The sequence below is a fragment of the Triticum aestivum genome, chromosome 6D (genome assembly GCF_018294505.1).
Source record: "Triticum aestivum cultivar Chinese Spring chromosome 6D, IWGSC CS RefSeq v2.1, whole genome shotgun sequence".
In the NCBI taxonomy this organism is placed as follows: domain Eukaryota; kingdom Viridiplantae; phylum Streptophyta; class Magnoliopsida; order Poales; family Poaceae; genus Triticum; species Triticum aestivum.
In genome coordinates this window covers 4,631,939-4,637,994 of record NC_057811.1, presented here as the reverse complement: position 1 = coordinate 4,637,994, position 6,056 = coordinate 4,631,939, and positions in this window count along the sequence as shown.

Genomic DNA, 6,056 nt, shown 5'->3' with positions numbered 1-6,056 from the left:
GCATGGTTCGCAAGTACCAAGTGATTCATAATCAAGTAATTCCAAAAGTCCGTCAGTATGGAGTTTTTTCATGCGCTTTACACCAATATGACCCAAACGGCAGTGCCACAAATAAGTTGCACTATCATTATCGACTCTGCATCTTTTAGCTTCAATATTATGAATATGTGTATCAGTATTATCGAGATTCAGCAAAAATAGACCACTCTTCAAGGGTGCATGACCATAAAAGATATTACTCATATAATAGAACAACCATTATTCTTAGATTTAAATGAATAACCGTCTCGCATCAAACAAGGTCCAGATATAATGTTCATGCTTAACGCTGGCACCAAATAACAATTATTCAGGTCTAAAACTAATCCCGAAGGTAGATGTAGAGATAGCGTGCCGACGGCGATCACATCGACTATGGAACCATTTACCACGCGCATCGTCACCTCGTCCTTAGCCAATCTTCGCTTAATCCATAGTCCCTGTTTCGAGTTCCAAATATTAGCAATAGAACCAGTATCAAATACCCAAGCACTACTGCGAGCATTTGTAAGGTACACATCAATAACATGTATATCACATATACCTTTGTTCACCTTGCCATCCTTCTTATCCGCCAAATACTTGGGGCAGTTCCGCTTCCAGTGACCAGTCCCTTTGTAGTAGAAGCACTCAGTCTCGGGCTTAGGTCCAGACTGGGGCTTCTTCACTTGAGCAGCAACTTGCTTGCCGTTCTTCTTGAAGTTCCCCTTCTTCCCTTTACTCTTTTTCTTGAAACTGGTGGTCTTGTTGACCATCAACACTTGATGCTCCTTCTTGATTTCTACCTCCGCAGCCTTTAGCATTGCGAAGAGCTCGGGAATCGTTTTATCCATCCCTTGCATGTTGTTGTTCATCACGAAGCTCTTGCAGCTTGGTGGCAGTGATTGAAGAACTCTGTCAATGACACTATCAGCTGGAAGATTATCTCCCAGCTAAGTCAAGTGATTATGATACCCAGACATTTTGAGTATATGCTCACTGACGGAATTATTCTCCTCCATTTTGCAGCTGTAGAACTTATTGGAGACTTCATATCTCTCAATCCGGGCATTTACTTGAAATATTAACTTCAACTCCTGGAACATCTCATATACTCCATGATGTTCAAAACATTGTTGAAGTCCCGGTTATAAGCCGTAAAGCATGGCACACTGAACTATCGAGTAGTCATCAGCTTTGCTCTGCCAGGCGTTCACAACTTCTGGTGTTGCTCCTGAAGCGAGTCTTGCACCTAGCGGTGCTTCCAGGACGTAATTCTTCTGTGCAGCAATGAGGATAATCCTCAAGTTACGGACCTAGTCCGTGTAGTTGCTACCATCATCTTTCAACTTAGCTTTCTCTAGGAACGCATTAAAATTCAAAGGAATAGTAGCACGGGCCATTGATCTACAACAAAATAGACATGCAAAAAATTATCAGGTACTAAGTTCATGATAAATTAAAGTTCAATTAATCATACTACTTAAGAACTCCCACTTAGATAGACATCCCTCTAATCATCTAAGTGATCACGTGATCCAAATCAACTAAACCATGTCCGATCATCACGTGAGATGGAGTAATTTTTAATGGTGAACATCACTATGTTGATCATATCTACTATATGATTCACGCTTGACCTTTCGGTCTCAGTGTTCCGAGGCCATATCTGCATATGCTAGGCTCGTCAAGTTTAACCCGAGTATTCTGCATGTGCAAAACTGGTTTGCACCCGTTGTATGTGAACATAGAGCTTATCACACCCGATCATCACATGGTGTCTCGGCACGACGAACTTTTGCAACGATGCATACTTATGGAGAACACTTGTACCTTGAAATTTAGTGAGAGATCATCTTATAATGGTCCCGCCGATCTAAGCAAAATAAGATGCATAAAGGATAAACATCACATGCAATCAATATACGTGATATGATATGGCCATCATCATCTTGTGCCTTTGATCTCCATCTCCAAAGCACCGTCATGATCACCATCGTCACCGGCGCGACACCTTGATCTCCATCGTAGCGTCGATGTCGTCTCGCCAACTATTGCTTCTACGAGTATCGCTACCGCTTAGTGATAAAGTAAAAACAATTACAGGGCGATTGCATTGCATACAATAAAGCGACAATCATATGGCTTCTGCTAGTTGCCGATAACTCTGTTACAAAACATGATCATCTCATACAATAAAATTTAGCATTATGTCTTGACCATATCACATCACAACATGCCCTGCAAAAACAAGTTAGACGTCCTTGTTTGACATAGTTTTGTATGTGATTTAGCAAATGAAATTATTCTGGGAAAATGATAAATTTTCGAAGTGCACAAGCTCCTCGTGTGTGCGTTTAGATATTTACTTACGTGCATGCCCTTAGTGCATGTGCTTGCATGGCCCATGCATGACCAATGCACGTGCAGATATACCAAGGAGAGCTACGTACTAACATATACGTACATTTGATTGGGGCGGGCAACATGCGTATGTGTACCGGCCGGGTCGTACAGAGCTAGAATACATGTATTCACTCTGAGTGTCAGCGTATGTGTACGTATCCAAATACCCGGGCCGGCCGGCAAGTGTGGCGTGTGTACGTATAGATAACAGGCCAGCCGGCTAGCCCATTCACGTGGGAACTCAAAAAGGCCTCGGTCAAGAATTTTTGTATCGGCTAAAGACTCCACAGGATATAAAGATTTAAACGGCCTCACAACACACATCCATCCATATCTCGTCCACAAATACCTAAACCGTGACGGCGGCCGGGGAAGCGCCCTACCCTTCTCCAACTCCCTGTAAATTCTACCCCATCCATCCATCCCAGAAAGGGACTCAGGACTCACGCACGACAGGAAGCACACGCAGGGAGATCGACGCGAGCTCGGCTGTCTTCCGGAGTAGACGGCCGGGAGGGAGGTAGCCTAGCCGGCGCCGTACGCAAGGAGCGCGTGCATCAGCGACGAGGCAACCATGCCGATCCTTTTCTCGTAAGATGAGGACCGGAACTGATCTCTCCCTCTCGTCCAATATCTTTCCTCGCTCTGCATCCCACTCCATGGCTGTGACCGGAGCTGGGGCCGGACGGCCAGAGTCGAGGTGGGCCGTTGGCTCCATCTCATCTCATTGGAGACGATGATGCCGCCCCGGGGATGCCGCCTACACATGACCCCGGCGCACTCTCCACCGGCAACGACGAGCCGGGACCGCCGTGTGTGTGCGGCCTCCGGCGTGCTCGCCACTCACGAAGACGACGCGCCAGGGCTGTGCGCCCTCGGCGCACTCTCCACCGGTGATCACGAGCCAGGACCGCCGGTTGTGAACGGCCTCCGGCGCGACTGCCGCCCACGGCAATGACGTGCCGGGGCTGGGCGCCCTCGGCGCACTCCCTACCGACGACGATGAGCCGGGACCGCCTTGTGTGCGTGGCCTCCGGCGTGCCAGCCGCTCATGGTGATGACGTGCTGGGGATAGGCGCCCTCGGTGAACTCTCCACCGGCGACGATGAGCCGGACCGCCGTGTGTGCGCGGCCTCCGGCGTGCCTGCCGCTCGCGATGACCAAGTACAAGGGCCGTCGACCATGCACGGTCCTTGGCGCACCCTTCGCTGTCCAGCCCGCCCGCGACACCATCGTGTCGGGACTCGACGGCACGCATCATTTGACTCGGCGCCATCTAGGGCGCCACCCCCTCTACCTATACACCCTCGGCGGCGCCTGGGCGAGGCTCCCCCGCATCGCGAGGTCTCCTTCGCCGTTGTCTTGCCGGTCCATGGAGGCGCCATGGGCTGGCCGGGACTCGGCGACATGGTCCGATCGACGAGTCGGCGGCGGCGCGGCGCTCGACGAGTCACCTCTCCTCGTCTTTACCATGGAGGTGGCGCGGCGCTCGATGAGTCACGATGACTTGTCGGAGCTATGGTGGCGGAGACAACATTCTGCTACGGTCGGGACACGCTTAGGCGTATCTCGCAGCCTCCCCTTCGTCGGCACGAACACGTGTCACACGTGCCGAGCGGTGCAAGGTGGCGACTTCCTCCGCCATTGGCGGCGGTGTATGCGGTCATCGACGGATGTGTGCACACCATGTGTCACACATCCATCCATTCCTTCTTCTCTATTCGACATCTACTCCCGCGGGCCATACCCCTCGCACATCCGGCGAATCTACGAAGTCATCGACGATGTCCAAGCCAAGCCCAACTATGCATGCTACTTCAACAACCACATCGACACCGCTCAAGGCCGACGAGGCAAGACGGCGTAGGCGGGCGTGGCCGGAGCAAAGGCCACATTTTCGACGGCGCGTGTACCACTCTATACACGAACTCTGCCGCCGCCACACACATACACCACAACCATGCATGAGGAACGCGAAGTGAAGACCGAAGACGACGACTGCGCAGCTTAATCGAAAGTGTCATGTGGTACTATCCGCGGGAGTAATTAACCGGGGGCTTTCTGAGGCCCCGGGAACCAGGAGACCCGATCACTTGATCACTTTGGCCGCGCCAGCAGGCCCTACACTTTCTTTTTCCTTCTTTTGTATTTGTGTACTTTGTACACTGGCACGCCCGCAACACTTTGTACATCGGGTCAAGGGAGATCGCTTGTACGAAACTTCCATCTTTTCGTATGAGCGTCGTCTTTCCTTTTTCGTGTCAAACAGTCCTCTACTTTGTTGTTGCAAGTTTTACGTGGCTGCTACGGGCTGAGCAAGAACCGTTCTACCTACGCATCAAAACCACAACGATTTTTTGTCAAGTGTGTTGTTTTAACCTTCAACAAGGACCGGACATAGTCACACTTTATTCAACTAAAGTTGGAGAAACTGACACCTGCCAGCGACCTATGTGCAAAGCACGTCGGTAGAACCAGTCAAGCGTACGCGTAATGTCGGTCCGGAGCGCTTCATCCAACAATACTGCCAAATCAAAGTATGACATGCTGGTAAGCAGTATGACTATTATCACCCACAACTCTTTGTGTTCTACTCGTGCATATAACATCTACGCATAGACATGGCTCGGATGCCACTGTTGGGAACGCAGTAATTTCAAAAAAATTCCTACGCACACGCAAGATTCATCAAGGTGATGCATAGCAACGAAAGGGGAGAGTGTTGTCCACGTACCCTCGTAGTCCGAAAGCGGAAGCGTTATGACAACGCGGTTGATGTAGTCGTACGTCTTCACGATCCGACCGATCCTAGTACCGAAGTTACGGCACCTCCGCGATCTGCACACGTACAGCTCGGTGATGTCCCACAAACTCTAGATCCAGCTGAGGTCGAGGGAGAGTTCGTCGGCACGACGGCGTGGCGATGGTGATGATGAAGTTACCGGCGTAGGGCTTTGCCTAAGCACTACGACGATATGACCGAGGTGGAATATGGTGGAGGGGGGCGCCGCACACGGCTAAACAGTCAACTTGTGTGTCTATGGGGTGCCCCCTCCTTCGTATATAAAGGAGTGGAGGAGGGGAGGGCCGACCCTCTCATGGCGCGCCCAAGGGGGGAGTCCTACTCCCGATGGGAGTAGGATTCCCCTTTCCATAGTCGGAGTAGGAGAAGAAGGAAGGAGGAGAGAGGGAGAAGGAAAGGGGGGCCGGCCGCCCACCCCAATTCGGATTGGGCCGGGGGGGGGGGGGGGGCGCCCCCACCTTGGCCGCCTCCTCCTCTCTCCAACTAAGGCCAAATAAGGCCCATAGACTCCCCAGGGGATTCCGGTAACCCCCCGGTACTCCGGTAAATGCCCGAACACATCCGGAACCATTCCGATGTCCAACAATAGTCATCCAATATATCGATCTTTATGTCTCGACCATTTCAAGACTCCTCGTCATATCCGTGTTCACATTCGAGACTCCGAACAACCTTCGGTACATCAAAACACATAAACTCATAATACCGATCGTCATCGAACGTTAAGCGTGCGGACCCTACGGGTTCGAGAACTATATAGACATGATCGAGACTCGTCTCTGGTCAATAACCAATAGCGGAATCTGGATGCTCATATTGGTTCCTACAT